The sequence below is a fragment of the Numida meleagris genome, chromosome 1 (assembly GCF_002078875.1).
Source record: "Numida meleagris isolate 19003 breed g44 Domestic line chromosome 1, NumMel1.0, whole genome shotgun sequence".
In the NCBI taxonomy this organism is placed as follows: Eukaryota; Metazoa; Chordata; class Aves; order Galliformes; family Numididae; genus Numida; species Numida meleagris.
In genome coordinates this window covers 72,030,987-72,057,648 of record NC_034409.1, presented here as the reverse complement: position 1 = coordinate 72,057,648, position 26,662 = coordinate 72,030,987, and the positions used below count along the sequence as shown (strand labels likewise).

The 26,662-nt window shown below is 38.7% G+C and overlaps 1 long non-coding RNA gene across 1 annotated transcript; it reads right to left on the bottom strand.

Moving 5' to 3' along the window:
- LOC110397188 lies at positions 1,366 to 25,719 on the bottom strand. Its single transcript, XR_002437596.1, has 3 exons — positions 25,642 to 25,719; positions 22,993 to 23,126; positions 1,366 to 7,662 (listed from the first exon to the last, which is right to left on the bottom strand). It is a non-coding gene; the product is annotated as an uncharacterized LOC110397188 (long non-coding RNA).

The window sequence follows — 26,662 nt, the reverse complement described above, 5'->3', positions numbered from 1 at the left end:
ATTTTTCAAATATGATGGAGAGCGGCTCGGCAACCACATCAGCCATCTCTCTCAGAACCCTAGGATGGATGTCATCCAGCCCCATGGACTTCCACACATTCAGTTTCAAGAGGAGGTCTCAAACTTGTTCCACTGTTACAGTGGGACAAAATCCGCTCCTCTCACCCACACCTCGAGGTTCAGGGTCCTGGCAGACACGGGGAGCTTGACCACCAGTGAAGACCGAGGCAAAGCACTTATTGAGCACCTCAGCTTTTTCCACATCTGAGGAAGCCAATTCTCCATCCTCATTTACCAGAGGGGGAACACTCTCCTTGACTTGTCTTCTCTTGCCTATGTACCTGTAGAACCCCATCTTGTTATTTTTCACATCCCTAGCCAAGTTCAGCTCTACCTGCGCCTTGACTTTCCTGATCCTATCTCTACACATGCGGACAACAGCCCTATATTCCTCCCAGGCTACACAACCCTGCTTCCACTTCGCATACATTTCTCTCTTTTCCCTCAGTTTAAGCTGCAGATCCTTGCTCAGCCATGCTGGTCGCCTGCCTCCTCTGCTTGATTTCTTTTGCTGGGGAATGGAGAACTCTTGCACTCTCAGGAGGGTGTCCTTAAAGAGCTGCCAGCTCTGCTCTGTTCCTACACCCTTAAGGACAGTTTCCCAGGGGATCCCACCCAGCAGTTCCTTGAGCAGCCAGAATTTTGCTCTCCTGAAGTTCAGGGTCCTAACTTTACTCTTTGCCAGGCCTGCATTCCTCCAGATCACAAACTCCACCGGGGCATGATCACTACAGCCCAGGCTGCCTCCAATCTTAACCCCTCTAATGCTCTCCTCCACGTTGGTGAGCACCAGGTCCAGTAAGGCTTCACCTCGGGTCGGTCCATCTAATACCTGGACAAGGAAGTTATCCTCAACAGACTCCAGGAATCTGCTGGACTGACTGCTGCCCGCCTTTCTGCTATCTCAGCAGATATCCGGGTGGCTAAAATCCCCCATCAGGACAAGAGCCCCCGAACGCAACACCTCCTGCAGCTGGAGCAAGAAGGCCTCGTCCACAGGCTCCCCCTGATCAGGTGGCCTGTAACAGACCCCAACCACTAGATCTCCTTTACTGAACCGATCGCTGATTTTAACCCATAAGCTCTCAACCTGGTCATGGCTGTTACTCAGACACAGCTCTTCACAATCTATCCACTTCCTAACGTAGAGGGCAACTCACCCTCCCTTCCTGCCCTGTCTATCCCTTCTGAAGAGCCTGTAGCCCTCAATCAGAGTATTCCAATCATGGGATTCATCCCACCACGTTTCTGTGATAGCAACCAGATCATATTTTCCAAGCACATCACGGTTTCCAGTTCCTCCTGCTTATTTCCCATGCTGCATGCATTAGTGTAAAGGCACTTCAGCTGGGCTTTCCGGCATACTACCTTTCTAGAGGGGCCCTCCATCAAACTTCCAGAAGAAATCTGAAGTTCTCCCCCACAGCTTCCTAAAGCCCCAATACCATCTTGTCCATGCTCACGTGTTATCAAAGCCACCAACCTCACATCATCCCTTGTGTTCTTCCTACAAAAGGGTGTGTTGTCCTCCTCATTCCTCCCACAAGACTGTGGGATTTTACTAGCACAAGCCCCTCCCAGAAGCACTGGCTCATTACATACAGCGTCCTTACTAGTGACCCTCGTTTCACCCCCACCCCCCTTCATACCTAGAATAGGAGAGAAGAAATGCAACACAGGCAAGTATCTTGTAATGCAAAAGGAAAATATATGAATTGCATCTTTCTCTCAAATCTCAGGATTTTTCTGCAGATTTGTGGTTTGGAGGTTCTTTTTTTAATTCATTTTTTCTGTAGTTTTATTGGTTTTTTTTCTGAGTTACTGGAAGTAGAAACATATTGAATTGCCTTGATCCTCCTGCTCTTCAAGCTGAGCACTGAAAAAACTGTCAAACAAAAATGAACCTATCCCTGGACAAATTATCCTTGCAGCTCTAGGGATTATATCCACAAACTTTTCCCTTTAGCCACTGAAAGCTGAGTGAGTGATTCTGCCCCTGGGTCATCGGCAGTCACATAATGTTAGCATTCAACATATCCGTGAGTGATCTCATCTTTCTACAATCCCAGGGTATCATTGTTTTTCCACTTTTCCAGCATTCTTCTGTCTTAATTGGCACTGCAGTTATTACCAGTATTAGTCAACAATTTAAACCTTCAGAAAACTTGTACACACATACAGAAAGAGTTGCCTATGCAGTCCAGATGGGAAAGCAGTCATAGTGTCTGTTCTGTCTCCAGCATCTTCATGGATATAGAGCAGAGCTCAAACAAACAATTTAATAGTGTCTGGTCTGATAGGTTTTGAAAATGTGAACAATTTTATCTGCCCCTGAAGAAGTACTTACCATCTCTACTCTCCAGTACAATTCTGCTACACTCAAATGTCTACAGGGACTATTGAAAACTACTAACAAAAAATGAAAACTTCTAAATGTTGAAAACACTCATTTTCAAAAGTTAGTGCATATGCACACAAAGCATACTCATGTAGCCAAAGGAGCTACAGAAGCATCTATATTCTTTCTTAAAATCATTCTTATTACATGTAGGTGAGAGTTTGGCATCTCCTGACTCAACTTATGCTCATAACTTCTTAAATTGAACAAAACTTATGCTTCGGCATTGAATGGTTTATTTTCACAAAAACAATGAAAAGGAGAAGGAAGTTAGATGATCATTAGTGCAGTAGCAATAGTCTTGCTTTTATGGCTCACTAAGGAATCATAGAGATACCGAGGAGTTCCACATACAACGAGCCCATCACCATGCTCATGTTACACTGTACTACTGTTTTGGTTAAATATAATGGTAAAATGTTCTATAACAAAAAAAAAAAAAAGAAGCATCCTCCATCCAATTACTGGCCAAATCCCAGTATACCCATCTTGAGACACCTTGTGGGTTCACAACAGAAAAGTACCGTATACACTAATACCAAAAAAAGTTTCTTTTACTTCTCTTCTAAAATATTAATATGATTTTCCCTTTTCAGTGACTCTGTTGGTAGCAAGGGGTCACAGTTTGTTGCCTTTTCTCAACTCAACAGAATTGGGCAATGATCATCTGAATTTTAATTTACTTGTATTTCTAGTGGAGCTTTTATAACCATTCCACACATTGGTTGGAAAACCATGGGTTTTTTTTGTTGACAGCAAATATTCCAGTTTGGACAAGAACTTAAGACCAGTTTCCAGAGGTGAGAAACACAGTGAGGGCTGCAGAAAGCTGTATTTCACACATAAGATACAGATCCCCACAGGTAGAGAAGAGATTTGCTTGTCTGATTTGAATTTATACTGCTGAACTTTATTGGCCCTACGATGTCATCAGATATAACCTGAGGAGATTCCTCAAATCCAACCTGTGGACAGTACTTTCCAAGTTTGTTTTTACTATTCCCAGTGTAAGAAAAGGGAAGTAAAGGCTAAAGACTAGAACATCTGGAAAGCACCTGTTATAATTTGTTGTGCTGCCATTTGCATTAATAACTTTTAAATCCAGTTGTAGCACTGCAAAATAGAAATTGAAGCTTTATTGCTGCTAAGTTGTGAAGGCAGTTGTACAGAACCTTGGGCTGCCTAGCCAAAAACATTCATTTTTTCCAAAGTTTATGCAAATGCAAAAAGCAATTTATTTTCCTAATGTGACCTAGATTAAATGTAAACTAAGGGAAAACATACAGGAAAACCTAAAAGCCTTCTGCAAAGAGCAAATTCTAAACTTTAAAAGAGAAGAATACCAACAGTACAACAGATAGCGCAGTAATAAAACACTCCTGCAAACTTCATTTTTTCCAAAGATGCAAGACTAAACACATGCTTGGGGAACTGACTTGACCCAACAGAAGGCTGTATCAATGTAGTACAAAAGTAATGTAAGGTTTGGTAACTAATCCTAGTCCTTAGCTGGACAGTTTGCAATGATTTTCCAGCATGACAACCTCCTTTTGAAAGCATTGCCCATATCACCTAACTATATGTGCAGCCATCCTTTTCTGAGATGAGCTGAAAAAAGGTATCTGTGTAAGACGTCTTCATCATTTTGCTTGTCCATCAAAGGAAAAGCCCAGAATAGCAGAGCCTCTCAATTTTGTTGGAGAGAACACATGTGCTACAGACTCCTCATTAGAGATAGGTGTCACTGCTGTTTAGTATCTCTACTGGGAGAATTACCAAACCATTATCAAAGATGCAGTATTCTAAACTCGGAAGTAATGCTACAGCGTATGCTGGTTCTTGAAGACAAATGCAGCATATAATAGCTATTTTTAGTAGAAGCCCAAATTCCTTCCATGATCTTAAATGAAAGCCAACAGCAACAAAAAACTACTGTGGTAAAACTGTTAGTTCCTACTGGGCAAATGGAGCTGAATAAAAAGAAAGGAAGCATCAAATTGCTCTTTTGTTTTATTACTAAAAGGATGATAACTAGCACTATATGCAAAATACTTACTCAATTTTAGGTGTAACTCCTAGGTGTAAGTTTTGTGACCAGTAACTTAGACAGCAATTAGACTGGTATGATGTACCAGTGGTGAGAAGAACAGCCCCTTCCCCCCACTAGCTTCCACTGGCTCTGTAGCTGAGAGAAAAGTAGACTAAGAACTGTGCCAAGAGGGGCAGCTGAGTGAGGAAAATGAGGCTGCCCTTCAGATCTGAACTCGAATGATCTCCCACATACAGGCCAGATGGTTTTACAGTCCATAGACTGAATTCTGGAAAGGATAAATATTCTCAGGCATTTTCTAGGAGAGAGTTTGCAGGGACTAAAATTGTGCCAGGGAGCACACTTTCAATTTAATGGCATCTGATGAATACCAGTTGTTCAAGTCACCTGTATCTTGGCCCAATTTAGTTTGGCAGGATAGATGTTAACTTGCTTTCCAGATGGATTTGGATGTTGGTACCTGGCTCCTCAGCACAGAAGAGGAAACTGGTGTTGGAGAACCAGCTGTATCAGCTCAGTGTCAGCAGCCCAGCAGAATGCTAACAGGCACCTCAGAAAATTGTCATTATGTAGACATCTATACCAAGCTTTACTGAAAATCACAGGGTCTGTGAAGTCTCAAGGGGAAGTGGGAAAAAGAAAAATTAAGTATTTCCTTAGGGACTCCGAAGGCAATTAAAGGGAAGATATATGTCTGTAGACCTAATTTCAAGAACAACTGACTTCTTGGGTATGACTGCTACCCTGTTCTTGTCTGAGTTGTATGTACTGAGATGCAAGGGATACTTCATGTGAAGTTTGTTTTTCTTGTACAGAAAGTTAAGAACTTACAGGAGATGTACAAGTGCATTGCACTGAGCAAATATCAACTCTCTTCAGAGAGATGAAGGGAAGAAAAGCAAGACAGATCATTGAAACAAACCCAGAACTTTGGTGATGTCAGCTGCATAACCCCTAAAAACTGATAAAATTCAAAGCCACCTAATATTGAAAAGTTATGAGAAGTTAGGACTTACTCAACCATCTCTAAGAAAAGCTTTACAGATGCTCCTGGTTAGCAAAGCAGTAAAGAGCAGCTTCCTATCTGTTTTTACATGAGGTTCCTACCTATGTCTGTTCAGATGTGGTGACTGAGCATATAAAAAGTGGTAGCTTACTATTCAGCACATTGGATTGTGAAGAATTTCTAAGATTATTTTATAACTGAAAAAAACACCCTGGAGTTTCAATAGTTATTATACAATAAACAGTAAGATGGTGAAAGTACTTGAGTTGTATTCTGCTGTGTGCATTAACCACAACCAGTCAGCTAAATTCCAGTCGGAGAATCTTATGGCTAGTGGTTGCAGTACTGAAAGAACCCAGAGTAGTTTTCAAATTGAACCCTTTGCTGATTTGTAATGAAGTGAATCTGTAAGTCATTGAGAGAAAGAAATGAAGATAGGGAAGGGAATGAATTAAACACAAAATTCCCAGGATGTCATGCTTAGTCATTCTTCCAACCATTTACACACTTCGGAAAGAATTAGCACTCATGCACAATAGAGAAACAGTCTTGTAGTCATTGCCTTTCTACAAAACTACAAACCACAGAAGTCTCACAGAAAAAGGAATATCTCATCTCCTGAGCTGGAGTCGTCCTGAGACAAAGAGAGACTACAGGATTGCAGGGGCTGCACTGTAACAAGGACTGAACTACAAAGCAGATGAGTCTTACATCAGACTTCTAAGTCTATCAAGAAGTACAAAGTTTACCTCTGTGATTGAGTTTAGAGTAAAATGCTACATATCTGTATTGATTTCTGAATGGGAAATTGTAAAGCCAAGGAATAACCTGATGAGAAATTTTACCCAGGAAATAAAAACATCAGTGACAGGCTGCGCGGTTTCTATTTGTCTACCAGTTCTTAGTTGTCACAGTTAGGGATCAGAGCCCTGCCGCTCTGGGTGTAAAGAGCAGCACTCATAAGTATGGATTTCTACAATCACCAGACACTCAAATCAGTGGAGAGGCTCTGCCATGGTTCTTTCCATTCATTCTCAGTACAGAGAAATTTTGCCTAAGGAAAATAATAATATCCATATCAGTTGAGAAAATGTTTTCTTCCTTTTGGTCATTTCCAAAGGGATAAATAGATAGAGCTCTCTCTTCTTTGAAAGAGAATTTAGTACTGAATTAAATAAGCAGAACTGTATCTTAAGTTGTACTCTTAAGTCATTTATAATGGAATATTAGATTTGCCATCCTGTTCACATGTTTTCCTTTAAGCCTCTTAAATCCTATCTGTGGGTAGCAACTCTCATTTAACCCATCCAAAAGTATGGAACTCATTGCTTAACACTGCAGTGTTGAAGGTTTACATAATCTCCGTATCTGTTCAGCTGCTGTTAGGCTGCCAACAAATGGACCGTCTTGCACCAGTTTTGGGGGTAATTTTTGTAATCCAGACACCTGTGCAGAAGAAATAAAATGTATACAATTCATTCACTGAAACTCTCTTAAATTGAAAAAAAAAATGAATAAATATTCTGATCCCCCCAAACAGCTATTAAAAACAAGCTGGAAGAAGTAACTTCTAAAATGAATAGTTGCATCCACATTATCTGCTCTTGCAAACTGTGTTGGCCTTTCCTTTTCATCCAGTAGTTGCTGTCTCTAGCATATATGTATATCTCTAACATATATACATCTCTCCTCCGATGTAAGCTAGTAACTCCATTTACTGGTATTGTATTATAAAAGCACAACTGCATGAGATACAAAGAGAAGCATAAATCAAAAGAATGTACATATGCATTACATGTGGGACAACATAATGATAAAAATTAAACTGTCTTTTTCCAGTTTGTCTATTCATTTAGCTAAATGCTTTAAAGAATGCTAACAGCTCTCCTTACCCACTTCCCTTTTTGTCTTTTTGGTGGCTTACCGCAGATGACTATCATCTGGCCTACAATGAAACTATTTGATGACTGCTTGTCATATAATTACTCATAAACATTTTAGGATGTATGCACATCTGTAACTTTCACAATCTTTAAATTTAACAGGTTCCTGTTTCTTGTTAAGGAAAGTGGGAGAAGATGCAAGTGGTTCTCTTATGAATGGAGTCCTTTCTTCAATGTGAAACAAAGTCTTCAGGGCAGTTCATGGCTGTAAACATAATAAATATAAGCGCAGAAAAAGATATTAATTTGTAACATAGGGATGGGATCTAATGCTCAAATCTTGGTGATAATGAGCAGATATTTGCAAACACATATTCTCTACTGTTACAACCATATCTAATAAATTCAGTGGGAGAAACCGATACAAGCATGAAGATCAGAGAGCTTGAAACAGTCATCTATGATGGATTTTTAAATCCACACACTTCAATGTTAAATTTAAATGATAGAAACTTAACCATAATGAGATGCCTGCTTTAAGTAAATACAATATAAATCTCAGTCCAGTTCCTACTGATGTTAGTAGATAATTTGCCATTGAGTTCAGAGGGGCCAGATGCAAAGCTAGCAGGCTTGTCTATGTTCTCATTTCCACCAAATACTTCAGGGGTGTTTTAAACAATTTTAGTAAAATTCCTGTAAATGACTGCCTGGATATTCTCATTTTAGTTAAAACTATATTTATTTCATTTGGGTTATGTCAAGACAGTGAATTAAGCCGAACTAAAAGTTATCCCTTTAACCTAGGATTAAACACACCAAGCGTTAAACTATTTGTTTATATGTTCACATAATTACATTCGTATAGCAATTCCAGAAAATACCCCCACGCAAAAAATAATTTAGAACCATATTTAGTTTGAACAGAAAGAGGTTAGTCTGAAACTGAAAGAGCAGTGTGTCCCCCAACACAGTGTGAAATTTAACCAAATAAAATCACTTATTACAAAGAATGACTGAAAAACCCCAAACAAACAAAAACACAACAACAAATGAAAAAAAACATAGCGTAAAGCCATAACTCAACAAGAAACTGTATTATGGTTAGAAAATGAAGGAAACAACAATTATTAGCAAACACTAGCACAGTTCATCATTATTTCTAACACAGGATTTGAAGGATGAACTTCTCACACAGTCTGATAGTGATATTCCTATGGGGGGGAATGGCTTTAAACTAAAAGAGGGGAGATTTAGGTTAGATGTTATGGGGAAGTTTTCTATCCAGAGTGTGGTGAGGCGCTAGAACACTTTGCCCAGATAAGTTGTGGATGCCCCAGGTTGGGTGGGGTCCTGGGCAGCCTTATCTAATGGCTGGCAACCCTGCCCATGGCACAGAGTTAGAACAAGATGATCTTTAAGGTTCCTTCCAACCTAAGCCGTTCTATGATTCTATGATTCCGATTCCTGCTGGAAAAACGAAAATGAAAGAATGAAAATGGAAGAAACTAGGTTGAAGCCTTTTCCACTTCCTGGGAAGGAAACCTTCTTGCAGAAATGAGCGCAGTGTAACAGCAATTATATTTCAAAAGAAATGCTGCTGATCTGTAAGCAAACCCAAAAACTTGACTCTATAGCTAGTATCATTAAGCATCTGCCTCACTGCAGCAGAGTCTCTGAAAGAAAAGCCACAGTGCGGAAGGAACAGAAGCTGTGAATTTATTTACACAGCTTATTTGAATTATAGAGTTAAATATTCAGAAGAGGCTAAAAAACTTCATGTTTTGAAGAAATGCATAATTGTTTTATGGCTTTTACTGCCATAATAGTTACGTAGATATATTTTATCAAGACTGCACTTTTGGAAGCCAGGATCAGTATTCTGTAAAGCTGTCACCTGGAGTAAGTGGAAAATCCAGATTTAAGAGCCTAAATGCTTTCAAAAATCTTTCCTCAGACTGCCGTTATCCATTCAAATATTGTTTGGATTCCTGCTATCCTCTCCTCCCTCTTTAACAGCACAATGCATGAGTCCACTAGAAGTAAATTGTAAAGCCAAATTAAAAAAATATAAAATAATGGCACTGGATTAAGGCACACAGTATTGATATTTCTCTTCTAATGATGGTGTACTTATTATTTACATACTTTGCACTTCCAAACAGATTTATAAGCAGGTTGTTTTGGTAGTAGTGGTAAATAAAAAAACTCCCCAGACCAGAACTGGTTATTTTCAGGAACATGAACAAAAAATTATTGAGCAGATCCTCAACTCCTTCCTCTCAAATCAGACAAACAAATCTATCTTCACCTGACAAAGCAAATACAAAAAACTCACAAACTTACTGAATTACTGTAATTATTCAGAAGTCAGACAGTTCAGCTGTTTAGTGGTCTGATGATCTATTTTGCCATCAGAATCACTGAATGCCTTCATTTTCTCCCATCTTTGCTTGTCATATAAAAAGACCTATCTACCAACTAGCATTAGATATACCATGGGATGCTGATGTCTAGTTTACGGCATTCGTAACCTCTCTTTCACAATAACCACAGTAATAACAGCTTTTGTTTACACATGAGATATGCCATAAAATTACTCTGGAAAAGTATTTATTTATTATATACTGTTTATCAATGGAAATGATCATGTGTGCAGCATTTTTAAAGACTGCAATTACAGAAGACTTGGAATTACTTACCTGTTACTTTGAGGAGAGCATATACGTAAAATTAGGGCTGACAAAACTTTTGATGAGTTTTGAGACTAGTTTAATAAACTAATACACATTCAGTCTTATAATGAATGTGACAAGCTACATGATGATGGCCATTGTACACACCACTGTTAAGCACTTTTCCATTCTTAATTCCCCCTCATTTTTTGTCCTTCTTTTTCCACTTGACCATTTCCAGCTGTCAGTGCCAGTGTGAGTTAAAGAACGTAACTTCTGTTCTTCACCCATATGAATCTAAGAGGAAAATCAGTCACTACAAGCCATCAGAGGGTATTTCTTGGTTTTCAAGATCCCACTTTTCACTTCCATTTTCATTTTATTTTCCTCTCTACTTTTTGGGCAGGAGGGAATAGTCAGCATCACCTGACAGAGCTTTGGCTCTTATCCTGAAAGATAACTATTCCCCTCTCTCTTACTGGCCACAACCAGAGTTAAGAATCTGTTTCCAGGAATTGAAAGGAACACTAGGAGCTGCTAGGATTAAAAGATACAAAATGCCTATGTTTCATGAGAGAAGTCTATCTGACACCTGAAAGCCATGTGTAACAATTTGGAGGCACACAAAGGAGAAGGAAAATATGCATGCACCTAAAGGGTACGTGAATCTGAGACAAAGAGCTGTGGCACAGCTCAAGGCACTTTTTAGCCTTACAGTTTATAATTTTGAGTAGTAAGACTATGATTACAAAAATAATGATAGCTGGAAATACAGAAATATCATCAACAAAAACCTTTAAAACTTGATGTGAATCCGTTTTATCAAGCAAATCCATGACCTTATGTGACCACGTATCAAACGTTCTCTGTCTTATTTCCTTTCCCAGTACAGGTACTCCATACATCATACCACATTTCATCAAATAGGCATTATTGGTGATTTTAATGTTGCCTGACCAACAATATTCCACATCCATTTGCAAAATCATCTTTTACATTTCAGCACTGAGAATGGCAGCATGTGTTCACATAAGGCAAAATACACTAGATGCAAAGACATTAGTAAGTGACTAAATCATCTTTTTTTTTTTTTTTTAAATTAAATATTGTTACAACAGCTACATACAAATACTTCTTAGCCTGTATGGGATTCAGTCTGCAAAATGATCTTCTCTCAGTAGCAACTGTTATTAACAATATATTATATTGCATGTATATTCATTATTCATTTCCATCTCCAGTTAATTGGTTACAGCTAGCAATGGGTTTTTGTTTTTGTTGGTGGTTTCTTGTGCTGTTTTTTTTTCTCTTTCTTTCCTTCTTTTTTTTTTTTTTAATTTTATTTTGTTTTGTTTTTGTTCCTAAGTATCTAAATAAGACATATCCAATTTGAGTCCAGGGCCATGATTACATGGCAAACCTGACTTGAGTTTCTCATTGAAGGGCTCTTGACTCTATCCCTCTGCTCTTTGCTTTGTTATTCTCCTTGAGTAAACAGCAAATTCATTGTAAGCAGAGCTTTCTATGGTGAAATATTTTACCTCTCTTTTCTGTGCCATACTGTAAGTATTATTGAACATATGTATTGAACTACACAGCCAATAATTTTAAACCACAAATATTTTTTATTTTATTTTATTTTTATCTTAGTGAAAACTGCATGACCTGAAAACTGTCACTGAGTTGTCCCCAGTTTCTCTCAACTTTTCCTGCATTTTATAACTTCATCTCATCATCTGGGGTACTCCAACAGGAATGATCCATTCAGAGTCTGACTTCAAGTCAATATGGTTTTTCCTGTTCTAGGTCAGTTTAGTTAGCCAAGAAGTTAGGTGACCTAATTAATATCTATTATGCAAAATGTTTAAGCATGGCTCCACACAAAACTGTAGGAAATGTCACCAAAGCTTACACAAACCCTGAATACTTGAACTATCCAAGAAATCTGTCCATTTACACCCGCAGTGTTCCATGCAGACCCACTGCCATAAATATATAGAGATTATATTCCTTATACTCACAGCACCCAAGAGGGTAGGCAATTTGATACTCAGAAGAATGACTAATAGTTACTTTGCAATTCCCTTCCTTATATTCTTTGGACAACTTTTTGCCTTATTCTACTAGGACAATCAAAGTCTTTATCTACATCCAGATTCACTCTCTCCAATATATACTCTGAAAAGACTCAAACACTTCCAATAATAAGTCCAGAAAATAAAACAGAAAATAATACCACTCAATCAGAAGACCTGCTGGACCTCTTCTACTTTTCAGTGTATTTCAAATTATTTCTGGCAACAGGTCACAAAAATGAATACATGTAGGAGACTAAACCTAGAGTCTAAACTACCTGGACTGTGACCTCCAGGTAGCACAACACGACTGTTCAATACATTGTTCTCTTACTTAGGCTGGAAAATGAGGGTCCTTGACATGTTACATTCCGTCTAAGAAAACAAGGGAAGAAAGTGAGACAAGTTCGTGCTAGTTTCACCTGCAATCTAACTTGATGACTCATTGTTAATTTCATAACTGTTCCTAAAGCATTCCATAAATCTAATGCTGGTGGTCCAATCTTTATTACATCAAGTTTTTAAACTTCTGTCTTTCCTGCCTCTAAAAGACTGATGTCATTTTACATGAATTACATTCAAAGAGGCATTACTAACTGCCTAATTGAGAGATTACTTCAGAAGAAAATCTTCTAAGGGAACACACATTGACACAATGTAGCACTACATCATTATACAGGAACAACTCTTTTTTGTGCCTTGAATGAAATTCAATTCGTCTTTAATCTTAACTCGTTTTTCAAGGTTCATGTATATTCTTAGTTGGGAAGACATCGTTGACAATATAACTCTGATTTCAATTATGCAATTAGAATTGATTAAGAGATAAGTGACCTTTATTGAATACTTTGTCACTAATGCATTTTCTTTACCAAAGATTTCATCTGTGATTTTACTAAATGCTTCCTCTCCTCAAAGATGTCTTGCACAACATGCATTACTACAGTCTAACAGTAAAAGGTTTCACATACAGTAGCCCAAGTTTTCTAACTTTTTACAACTTTTATATTTCCAACTACTTGATGGGAAAAGTTAGAAAAGTTTAGGAGAGAGGACAAAAAAGCGGGAAACAAAGAGAAAGAAGAAAGAAAGAGGAGACAGAAGGAGACAGATTATGTCTATTTAGGAAACCATGACTCCTGAGCACAACGTAGAAGCAGGCAGGGAAAATCCCTTCAAAATGTTTTTATTGTGATACATTATTTGAAGTAGTCAACAAAGTATTGCAAGAAACACTAGAATCTTTAGGCAGAATATACTGCAAAGAAACAAATTTCCTGATCACAGATAAGGCACACGATCATAGAATCATAGAATCATAGAATCATAGAATGGCTTGGGTTGAAAAGGACCTCAAAGATCATCAAGTCTCAACCCCCCTGCCAAGTGCAGGGTTGCCAACCACTAGACCAGGCTGCCCGAGCCACATCCAATCTGACCTTGAATGCCTTCAGGGACGGGGCATCCACAACCTCCCTGGGCAACCTGTTCCAGTGCGTCACCACCCTCTGTGTGAAAAACTTCCTCCTAATATCTAACCTAAATCTCCCTTGTCTCAGCTTAAAACCATTCCCCCTTGTCCTATCGCTATCCACCCTCACAAACAATCGATCCCCCTCCTGTTTATACGCTCCCTTCAAGTATTGGAAGGCCACAATGAGGTCTCCCCGGAGCCTTCTCTTCTCCAAACTAAACAAGCCCAATTCCCTCAACCTTTCCTCATAGGAGAGGTGCTTCAGCCCTCTAATCGTGTGATGGTATGCTCTGGAGTAAATGGTATTTTTTCCTTGCTCCTTCTTTCAGTACACAAGCCAATAGATTTGCTGAGGAACTGAAAGTGTTCCACCATTTTGTTATTGTTCCCCTTTCTATATTCAAAGAAAGAAAACATGAATTTGTGCTAAATGTAATGAGTCCTTAGTAAATGTAAAGTGCTTCCTATAAAAGCATAATCAGACTATATAGTAGGTCTTACTTTGAAGTTTGTAGTTTCATTATGTTTTATAATTTCTAAGGAAAAATTGAAATGACTTAAAGAGAACACAGCATGAGTAAGGACTTCTGGGATTGGACTTAATACAATAATGAATTATAGTATCTTAAAATGTATACAATCTAGTTCATTTTGAAGGGTGGTCTCAGGGTAAGTGCATTCATGTAACCTAGAAATCCACAAGATTGGGAATATTCTGTCAACATATTACTTCATTTGGAAATGCCAGGTCACTCTAAGGAGTTTTCAGGCACCAGATAAAATTTCTATGTAGAGAGATCAACCCCCTGCAGCAGACAATGGCTCAGTCATTAGGGCACTTATCTGCACTGTAGGAGATATGGCTAACCAATGCTTCATGTTATGCGTGGTATTCTTTTCTATTCATGTTTTACAGTTTGCATAATTAATTACATGTTCATTGAGCTGCAGAGATGGATTTTCACAGTCTGATGATTTGGACACTTATCTAGGAAGTAGGAGACCCAGGTGAAAGTCCCCATGCTGTCTAACTCTTCAGAAAGATTTGAAGCTGGCTGAATACCTGATAGATTACACTGGTCAACAAGCTTGTCTGGTGTATCCTAATTTCTTCTCTCTTCCCTCAGAAAACTCTCAGAAAATTCCCTCTTTGTCATGGTTTTATGATTTTCGGTTATTGGTATTCCACATCATAACATCATGTAGTGAATGTACCTGGTCCTCAGAAGAGAAGGACTACTACATTTCCGAGGGTACTTTTCTCCTCTGTTACCATTTTCTGGACAGAGGGAAAAGATAAAAGCTTGCAGATCGAGAGACCTCGTTCCTTTTTCCACCATCTCTTGTCTTGGCAGCACCTCGCTCTCCAGCCATCTTATTGTTGGTAGTAGAGTAAGGCCTACCTTGATTTTGGGACATTCTCTCTCTCTGTATTGGATTTATCAGCTTAAATTGTAATTATATTGTATTATAGTGTGTTATTTTGCATTCCGATATCTTATTTAGTAAATTAGTTTGTTTCTCCTCAGATTGTTGCCGCTGTTCTTTGCTCTCAGGGCCATCTCCTTACCCTTTTTTCCCTTTTCCCTTTTCCTGGGGTGTGGGCCCGTGGGTCCCCCATCCCCATTCGTCACGGAACCAGGCCGAATGCCCATAAACCGTTGACACTCTTATACAGACATTCAGACAAAAACCTAACTAACCTAATTGGTTTTAGGAATCAGCAGGGGAAAACCTCAGATTTGTCCCAGAGGTTTTTGGGAGGGCTCCTCCAAGAAGATAATGCAGCTGAAAGCCCAGCTGAAGTGCCTCTATTCAAGTGCCTCCTCTTGAAGGGAGTCAGGAGGGGAACCAACTTTTAACACAGTTTGATAGTGATAGGACGAAGGGGAATGCCTTTAAACTAAAAGAGGGGAGATTTAGGTTAGATGTTAGGAAGAATTTTTTTCACTCAGAGCGTGGTGAGGTGTTTGAACAGGTTGCCCAGAGAGGTTGAGTATGCTCCATCTCTGGAGGCATTCAAGGCCAGATGGATGGGATCTTGGGCAGCCTGATCTAGAGGCTGGCAACTCTGCCCATGGCATGGAGGTTGGAACTAGATGATTTTTAAGGTCCCATCCAACAGAAGCCATTCTATGATTCTATGATTATGATAATTGGTTTCTGTTTCCAAGCTTATCTTTTAAACAAAGAAAAGGAAATATATATGAATCTAGATACTGGCAATACAAGTAGATGCTTGTATTATCCATGTTGCCTTCTGTGAAATAAAGCTTGGAATGTCTATTTCTATGAAGTACTACGATGCTTATGTACAAGACTTGCACAGATAAGGTATTTTGCAGGCATTTAAGTAAAGAAGTACTTCTATATTTATTAATAGTCATGTTCATGTCCAGGCATAGATACAGAATTGATCTATCCTAGGAAAGAAAAATAACCACCTCTTTTGTGCAGAGAAGAAAATTTTACATGCACACCCCTCTTGCAGCTTAGTTTGACAGGGATATGCAATGGAAAGAGACATTCACATCACCAGAAGAGCCCTGCATAATTTAGTAACAAAAAGAAATTCTACTCATTTCTGAATGAAGTGCCAAAGCCAGGGAATGCTGGTTAGGGGAGTACAAGCAACTTCAATCAATATAATTCACCTGAGGCACATGAATTTTAATGGATGATAACTTAAGTAAACAGCATTTTTTCCAAAATATCCAGCTCTCATTAACTTCTTTAAATCAGAGGGGATGTCTCAAGAACACAATTCACAAATCAACATACATTTACAGATCACATGTCATACTTGCCAGTCAGATTTGCGTCAGTGGGAGAACAACTTCAGAAACTCTTGTTTTACCATTTACAAGAAAAAAAATGGTAGTTTGCCACATTCAAAAAGGGTTCCCTTTCTAGAAGCACCCTAGATACTCGAAAAATAGAGTTCACCTTTAAAATATAGGAAGAAAACTTAGGACTAAAACTTGCAACTAGATGGGATTCTTCTAGGAAAGGTAATTTTTTATTTTTAATTTTTTTTTTTGTGAATTGAGTAGAATGTTTCAGTATTTATACAGGTAAAATGTTGTACTTTCAAAGAATCACACTGAAAACAGAAACAGGAGTGACATATGAAAAATGTAATATCTATTTAAACCTACCACCTTAAAGAACAACTAACTAAACTATTTTCCATTAAGTCAGGCAAATTTAGCAAGTAACAGTTGAACTTAAATCAATTCCTTATGTCTAAGACACTGTTCTCTTATGTGGTTTTAAGAACTTCAGATGACAGAAAGTTAACCTTAACTGTTCCTTGTTTAGCTTGCACCATTTAAATAAATAACACATCTGTTTTCATAGATACAACATATTTATACGTTCCTCTCCACCCCCACACAGGGAGGAAGAAGGGCATTTGTCTGCTAATTTTGGTCTCTGTACATGGGAAATGTTATTCAACCCACAGAACATGGATACAATTAAGTAACCATCTTGAGAGCTGCTGTTTTGTTTCTTAAAGCCCTAAGTTAACTTGAGTTGACTTTGTCCTTATCAGAGTGGAATGGTTCCTTAAACCAAGCTGGCAAATTTTGGCTGAAATGTTGTGCCTGTAATGTACGCACTAATGACAGACAGATGCAGACAAATGGGAGAACTCAGAAGATGAAAAGAATGATAAGGACTTTAGAAAATAGTACTTTCCAGCTGGAGTGGGCTGGGCATCTCTATGCTAACAAGAAAAAGTTCAGGAGATATTATCATGATCATAAATGCATTTGAAAATGGTTATTAACGACAGCAATGTGAAGATGGTTATTAATGATAGCTTGATTGACACCAATTTGTGATGTGTATTAGACATGCCTGAGGGACAAGATACAATCCAGAGAGATCTAGACAGTCTCAAGTAGTGGGCCAAGGTAAACCTCATGAGTTTCAACAAATCCAATGGCAAGGTCTTGCACCTGGGTCATGGCAAACACTGCTGTCAGCACAAGCTGGGGGATGTAGGCTGGGCCAGGCTCTGAGCAACATGATCTAGCTGCAGATGTCCCTGTTCATTGCAGGGGAGTTGGACTACATGACCTTTAAGGGTCCATTCCAACACAAATGATTCTGTGATTCTATGATTAAGACAGCAAATGTCCAGTTTTGCAATGCTCCCCTGGCAGAACATGTGGGAGTTCTATCCCATGGGGTTAATGGCATTACTTTACAGAAAGGGAAACTTTGGCTGTCTAGCTCTTATGAAAGCATAAAGGAAGAGATTCACTAAAACAGGTTAACCAAATAAGGCTGTGGAACACTCACTGTTGGATTATTTTTTTTAAGTAGGCTAAATAAGCGCCTCTCAGAAGTAAGAAAGGTGTTGCATGCTTAATGTTTGTAGGTGTTTTACTCCCTCCTAAAGGCATTTGTTGTTGTTGTTGTTTTTTGTTTTGTTTGCTTTGTTCTTTACAGTTCAGGAATTTAAAAATACCAACTGCGGATAAATTAACTTTTCCTCAGAGTAGGAAAATAAAACATATGTCTCTGTGGCATTTGTTTTTCCCTCTCAAAAGTAAATTAATTTGTATGCAAGATAAAGTGAATATAAAATTGGTCTTTGAAGAAATTCAACAATTTTATTCCTAAGACCCTTGGCAGAACAAAAGAGACTGATTAGACTCATTGTGAAGCTAAAACTCACTGAAATCGTATATACAGGCTTTACTCAAATTCTATGTGTTGGCTTTGTGACATTTTCATACTGTCCTTTAAAAATAACAGCCTTTTTTTTCATTCAGCTCAAGTATTTTTCTCTAGAGACTTTCCCTAAAGCTGTCAACTATTGAAATGAATTTTATTTCCATGGACTTCCAGGATATCAAGACATTACCTCCAATTATGTGATTTTTCTAAAAAATGAATTTCCTTAGACATAACAGAAGTAGGGTACAAACAGACCACTAAGTGAGCATAACTGCCTGTCCCTCTGTCCCTCTCCACCTCATGACAAGTCAGTCAATACTGGCAACATTTTAGAGTCAATGTTTGTACAAAAACATCAGGGGCTGATTATTTCTTAGAATCATAGAGTGATTTGAGTTGGAAGGGACCTTTAAAGGTCATCTGGTCCAACTCCCCCACAATGAACAAGTGCATCTACAACTAGATCAAGTTGCTCAGAGCCCCTTCCAGCCTGACCTTGTATGTGTCCAGGGACAAGCCATCCACCACATCTCTGTGTAACCTGTTCCAGTGCCTCACCACCCTCACTATAAAAGACTTCTTCCTTATATCCAATCTAAATCTCCCCTGTTTTACTTTGAAACCATTTCCCATTGTTTTACCACAACAGACTCTGCTAAAGAGTCTGTCCCATTCTTTTTTATAGCCCCCCTTTAGACACTGAAAGGCCACTGCCAAGTCTCCTCAGAGCTTTCTTGTCTCCAGGCTGAACAGCCCCAGCTGTCTTGGCCTGTCCTCATAAGAGAGATACTCCATCTCTTGGATCATTTTTGCAGCCCTCTCTGGACACACTCCAACAGGTCTCTGTCTCTCCTGTACTGAGGATTCCACATCTGGACACAGTACTCCAGGTGAGGTCTCACCAGTGCAGAGTAGAGGGGTAGGATCACCCCTCTCGACCTGCTGGCCACATTTCTTTTGATGCAGCTGAGGATATGGTTGGTTTTCCAGGCTGCAAGGGCACATTGCTGTCTCATGTCCAGCTTGCTATCCACAAGTACCTCCAAGCACTTTTCAACAGGGCTGTGCTCTATCCTTTCATCCTCCAGCTAGTACTGATAGTGGGGGGTTACCACACCCCATGTGCAAGCCTTCATGCTTAGCTTTGTTGAACCTCATGAAGTTTTCCTGAGCTCATTCCTTGAGCATGTCTGGGTCTCTCTGGATGGCATGTCAACCACACCATACAGTTTGGTGCCATCAGCAAACTTGCTGAGGGTGCACTCAATCTCATTGCTGACATCACTTGATGAAAACATTAAAAAGAATCAATCCCAGTACTGACCACTGAAGGACACCACTCATCAGTGATCTCCATCCAGACATTGAGCCATTGACCACCACTCTCTGAGTACAACCTTGTAATGAGTTTGCCCATCGAACAGTTCACCCATCAAATCCATGTCTTTCTAATTTAGAGAGAAGGATGTTATGAGTCCAGATATATGACATCAGTGGCTCATCTCTTGTCTACTAATGTAGCTGTGCCATCACAGAAGGCCACTAGATTGGTCTGGCAGGACTAGATATTGATGATGTCATGCTGGTTGTCCCTCATCAGCTCTCTCTGTTCTGCATGCCTCAGCATAGTTTCCAGGAAGATCTGTTCCATGAACTTCCCTGACACAGAGGTGAGGATGGCAGATCAGTAGTTCCCTGGGTTGTTCTTCCTACTCTTCTTGAAAAATTGGACTTCACCTGACTGCCATGACTTTTCAAGTATCATGGAGAGTGGCTTGGTGACTACATTAGCCAATTCCCTCAGTAATCTGGGATGCATCTCATCAGAACTCATAGGCTTATGAATGTTCAGATTCCTCAGGTGGATGCAAACCTGGTATTTTCTTTCAGCAGGAGGGACACTGAACTTCTAGTGCCCACCTTCTGACTGATCTGCTCGAGGGCTATCTGAAGAGCAGCTGCAGTTTCAAGGATTTCATTCTAAGCAAAGGTGAACGACAACGTTGTTGCCACCAAGAATGGTGGAAAACCTCCTGAAAATGGCCTTCCTACATAGAAGTAGCAGTGGACACAAAGCTTGCTGAAAAAAATCCATTTAAGAAAGAAAAATAGGCAAAAATGATAGATCATGAAATTGAAATAAGCTGGATTCTGAGTTACTGAATGAGAAAAATGATTCTTTAAGCATATGATCACTTAGGACTGAAGAAAATGAAAGAGAAGAGGGTAAGGCCAACAGAACAACAACTGATGCTACAGAGGAAAGAATGCCAAGAGAAATGTAAAGAAAAAAGTGGAGAACAGAGGCTCGGAAGTATTTTCACCGGTGAACTTCATCTCTAGCATTCAGAACATGTACAGAACAATGTGAGAGAAGAGGAGGACCTGTTTGTGCACTCACTGACTCTGATCTATCTTTTATTGTGCCAAGATCTCTTAATAGTTCCATGCAATTCTAAAATCGCTCCGTTTTGTAATTCTTGCTTATTGAGGTACCTGAAATAGCTCTGTAATGTTTTGTGGCCTGAAGTCATAGATATTTAGCCTCAACTTTAATTCTTCTAATATAGATTTTGCCAAGAATATATGCCACCATGTTACAAAACTGTTAAACACATAACTTCAGTGAAGTTATTCCTTCAAACACAGTGCTCAGCCTGAGGTAATCACAAGGTGCTCTGGCTGTCATGGCTACAGACCATTAAGGACTGAACATGGGAGCAACTGTTCTCATTCTTGGAGAGGACCCAGAAGGTGGTATTAAGCAAAAGCTTTTCCGTCTAGAAAACTCACGGCCTGGGTAACACAGAGTGCTCCAATTCTGTTTGTGTGTATGAGTCACTGTGGTGCTGTGGCCAAATACTGGTGTAAAATCCCCTAGCCCTTCCCCTTCAGTTTCAATGGGATATTGCCCTTCTGCCTTTCTGTCCCAAACTAGTACAGTGTGAGCAGATTTGCTGGGTGATTTTAAACAGCTGTTGCACATTGCTGTAGATCAATTGCATTTCTGTGGCAGGTGAAAAGAACTGTATACTTCAATCTAATTGTATATACAACTGATATACTACAACTTTTTCGAAGCACCGTCAATAGGTTTCTAAAGTATTCTAATAATCTTCTAAGAGAGAAAATGTATTGCAACAGTAATTAATAATATTGCATGTTGTATACCCTCACAATATCCTTGCCGCAAGTTTGAAATATGCACAGTAATACTGTGCAAAGTCATCCAGACACTTGTTTTTGAAAAGGCATTTGCAGAGTCCTGCTCACTACTAATGGAATTCCAGTGTCAATGATTTGTGGTCATTTTACAATTTCTACTTAATGAAAAAAATCAAGCTTTAATTTTTTTTTTATGAAATAATCAGTTTCTTCCTAAGTTATAAAAAACCTGATAGAAAAGACTGATTGCTTCCTGGATTATAAGTTTTCACAAGTAAGCAATTTATGTCAAACATACTGTAAATCTGCTAGATACTGGAAAAAATCACCAAACTAAAAATTGCATTGCAGAATGCTTTGCATAGAGCAGAATATTGTCTAAAACATACACGGAATGGATTAACTCCACTTAAGAGCAAACACAGTCCTAAAATAGCTGGTATTTTACCTCTTGTTATATCCTATTCTTTCGCTATGGATCAGCAAAAAAAAACAAACAAAAAAACCCCCGCAATTTTCCAGGAGGACATACTGCATATTTCTGTTAGTGCTCAATTGGTATCTTAAAATGAGAGAGTGAGAGCATGCAGAAGTAAATTTGTAAATTTTTAGTAACACAGCTATACTAGAGAAGAAAGGATTATCTTTAACAATGAAAAAATAGTGTATTAAAATCCTGCTTGAATAAGACAGTTCATGTATAAGAAGTGTTAATATGCAGAGAATAAATTCTAAAGCCCAGAATCAACCCATAATAAGGCATGTGAATTATAAGCATGCTTCTCAGTAATCACCTACTGTAAAGAGACACATACACTTCCAATACCTGAATAACCCCCTGGTAATGACTAGACCTCTTGATGATACAAGCAAGTTCTAATTCAAGTGCCTCAAGGTAGGTTGGATTTTTCCTTCTACCTGGCCTTTTAACTCAATTTCACCACCACCAACTTCACAGATTTAAACAACATTTCAACTATGTTAGGATGTGAAAATGTGCTAACTGGCCCTCGTATACACCACAGAACAATTCCTTGCCTTCCCCAGATACACTTCCAATATGCTCCCTGTACCTGTACACACAGAAAACAAGGATTAGAAGAAAGAGGAAAAAATAGTTCTAACAAATCTTTTCTATATCCTAAGGAAGCTGTTGTTTTCCTGGGGATAAATTTGGAACTTTTGGCTTAAACAGATTTTCACAGATTGCCATATTTAGATGAAAACAGAGCGCTATCAACTCAGGTCATCCAGCTGAGTCACTGTGCATCATCAAACACTGCTTCTGTAGAAATAATGCATCAGAAAGACAAGACATTGTGCAGTGCCACACAAGTTTTCCTGGCATTAGAACAGACTTTCAATATTAACCACAACTGATAAAATCGTAGGTATTCTTACAGGTTATTTCAAACCACTGTTGATAAAATCTTGACATACCATGTCTTTCTCCACCAGGACTATGCCGTAAGAAAGACTACAGAAGTTAATCTCATCCATGGGAAAATCCCTACCTCATAAAATGACTGTTTTTTTTCTTGGTAGTCTTTTCGCCCAGTGTTTGACGCAACTCTTGTTTCCGTTCTTTTTCCTTAAGGAGAAAGAAGTGGTACCTTTTTGTCTTTGTGAAACCAAACTTCAGCAGAACCTAACCAAATCAAAACCAACAAAATTCTGTTTAATGTTTTTAGAGATACTTTTAAAATATACTTTAAAACTAAGAATGCAGATAATCTTTCACATCTTAGTTAAAATGGCCTCTTATATGTCACAAACAGTGGTAGCACTGGGCCATGATCAAGCAGGAGAAATAACTTCTTAAAAAGGCACATTTCAGAATATAAATACACAGTCTCTTTTATCACTGAAAATCTATAGAACTGTTCTCCTCTGCAGCTGCTAAAAATAGAATTTTCTTTAATTTGCCTTTAGGGAAAAGTGGTAGGTATCAATCTCAGTATCTTGCCCTCAGTGCTTCTTTAAAGTAGGCAATTTACTGCATTATTTGCCAAGAACCTTTCTCTCTATTATTTGATTGTTTTTTCCAGAGATGATAGCTTGCCATTTTTGCACTTTTTCATTTAAACATTATTTATCTTATATACTAACATTAATTGGTCAAGTTGGGTGGACTGCAAATTACCTCCCTGCGTATGAGTACAACGAGATCCTCACAGCTGAGTAAGAGGCTAGGATAGAGGTCTTCAAGGCACTGCTATCTTGAAAAAATTAATACAGCTGAGAGTTTTATTGTGCATGCTTTAGGAAAGTACAGAACATAGAACAATTTTGTAGCGTCCCACCTCTGACTGATCTTTGAAACCTTGAGGAATCGCTTAGAAAGCTGAGCAGATTTTGCAGTATTACTTTAAAGCATGGAAGGACTGACAGAATACTGCATTAAGTCACCTCCCAGATTTTGGCAAGATTTCTGGTTCATCTTTAGGAGTCATGTCCAGAGACTTGAGCCACTTAAGCAATATAAATGTAAGGCTTTGCTTCTGCCTTCATTCTGGCAGCCCACAGCCCATGCCCACCTTTTCAAGTCCACCTAAGGTTTGAAGAGTAACAGAATGCTGAACCTTACCTTAACCCTTCCTTTCAGCATCTTTTTAGGTTGACATTTCATTGAAACACATACTTACCAGATATTTTGTTCATTAATAGTCTATAACAGTAGTTAAATTCTATTTTCCAGTATACTTCTTTGAATTTGCTTTGCACCAGACTGAAATGATCATTTCTTTGGGAGAACAAAGAAAGTAAAGAGAAAAGAGATGCTTTCCAGTGTGCTTTTCCCATTGCCTTCCTTCCTGGACATGCTATTTGAAGCAACAAAAATACATCTGATTCTAAGTATAAATGTGTTTCTAGAACAGCAAGTTCCAGGTAATAAATAATTATCTGAATCATGAAGGACATAAGACAATATGATGATGGACCACTTCTTGTCCTTAATATCTACTAGTTGTCTCAAAGCAGGATCAAATACCGTACCTTGAAATAGCTAAGATCTTAAGGAAAAGCTTGAAAAAGGCACAAGGGCACTGGTACATTCTTGGCAATTCTCTGCTCAATAATCTCCCATCTCTCAACTCTGCAAAGATAGTACCTCAAACTTACAGTGCTTAAGTCTTCCACATAATACAAGTGATTTGGTGTGAAAAATTGTCTTCAACTGACTAGATTATTAAGCAGCAGGTGTGCTGTTTATATTGTGGTGTTCTGTGTCAAAAATTGTATAAACCTGTTGACTGACATCAATCCTGACATTCAGTCGCTGAAAAGATTTTTTAGAAAAGAGACTTGCCATTCATCAACTTGTCAGTTACTAGTTACTCAAGTCACTAGCTATTGAAGTTACTAGCTATTCAAGACACTGACAACTAAGAGCTATACTCCAGCATGTCAAAATCGCTACTGCCAGTAACATTTAGAGAGATTAGATGGCTCAGGTAAAAGAACTATAATCTACAGAAAGCAAAATAAAACACAGAGGCTGCATCTATAAGCTTGACAGATGACATAAGTGCAATTCAAATGTCCCTTGACAAAATGCAGAACACATTGCAGAACATTTCCACAGAGGTATGCCAATGTAGCAGTGGCAATGAAGTATATTTAGCACTGATACTGATGCCACACAAGTCAACCAGTGGATTTAGACTGCACTCAACCAATGATTTGATTACATCATTTAAGACACAGATGAGGACACGATGTACAGTTTATCCCTCCTCTGGAGACTTAGTGTGAATGTGTGAATGAGATCACTGATTACATCCAGACAAGAGCCACTGAGGCAGAATTGCAGTAAAAACATCTGCAGACTGAAAGGCTCCAGGCAAAAAATGATGTCTGAAAATGGGGTCCCTCACCCCAAATCATATTTGGTAGGCAGTACTATTAGCCAGGCAAATTATGCAGGCTGCTAGGTGACCACATGCATATGCTTAAACAACAGGGCTTTGCAAAGAGTGTTTTTGTTATGTTTTGATTTCCTGTGTTTTGAAATATTTGATTTTCAAAGACTATGAATTCTTTATAAAAGAAAGATTTATATACAGGTATACTATTCATAGACTTTGTGCAGTAAGAATTATCATTATTTCCATTTAAATGATGAGGAAAAGGAAGCATAGAAAAGTGAATTGTTTACCCACCACAGCAGACATTGGCAGGCTCAGAACCAGGTCATCTACTTTACTGACCAGGCCTCACTGCCCCTAGATGGAGAAGCTGAAAAGGAAAAGAAATAAAATGACAGCCTAACTACAGTAGCAAATGAGAAGAGTTACCTAGGGGCTTAGGAAGAGCACAGAGCTGCCAGAATCAAATAAAATTATTTTATCTCTGAGTATCTTTCTGTGAGGGATACACAACCAAACAACCACCTATGTACAATAAAAGCTTGACTTCATTGCTGTAAAGCTAGACAGTGATTTCATGTGACAAACTTCACAAAGCATGATCTTTGCAGTTGTATAAAAAGGCCAGCTAGCAGGCATGTATTACTTTGAAACAAAGCATCCTTCTGTAGCACCTCTTAGGGGACTGATAAACAGGAGGAGAATTCCACCTAGCAATTAGGTAATGCTAACGCCCAAATACTGCGTGCCTTATGTTGCACTAGGAGAGGTTCAATTTGGATGTTAGAAAAAAAATAATTTCAGAAAGAGTGGTAATGCATTGGAACTGGCTGCCCAAGGAGGTGGTGGAGTCACCATCCCTGTAAGTTTTTAAGAAACAGGTGGATGTGACATTGAGGGACATAGTTAGTGGGCATGGTGGTGAGGGGTTGATGGTTGGATTAGCTGATCTTGGAGGTCTTTTCTAACTTTAATGATCTATTCCATTCTATTTGAGAGAGATATCTTCTATTCAGTGCAAAATATGAGTAAGATGCTATTTATAACTTCTACCACCTGGAACAGTACGCCAGTAGGATTATGTTACTGACAGCAAAATGATTTTTTTCTCCACTTGTATTACTAATCACATAAAGGTTATTTAGCTGAGTTAGAAGCAAAATAAAAGCAATCAAAATGACATACCACACTTTTTAAGTGTGTGTACTCTTACAATGCTTAAAGCAGCAAGACCTGCTGCTTCACTTGAATTTATCATTTTGTCCATCAAGCAATATATATTACACCAGATGTCACCATTTCTGCATACAACAGC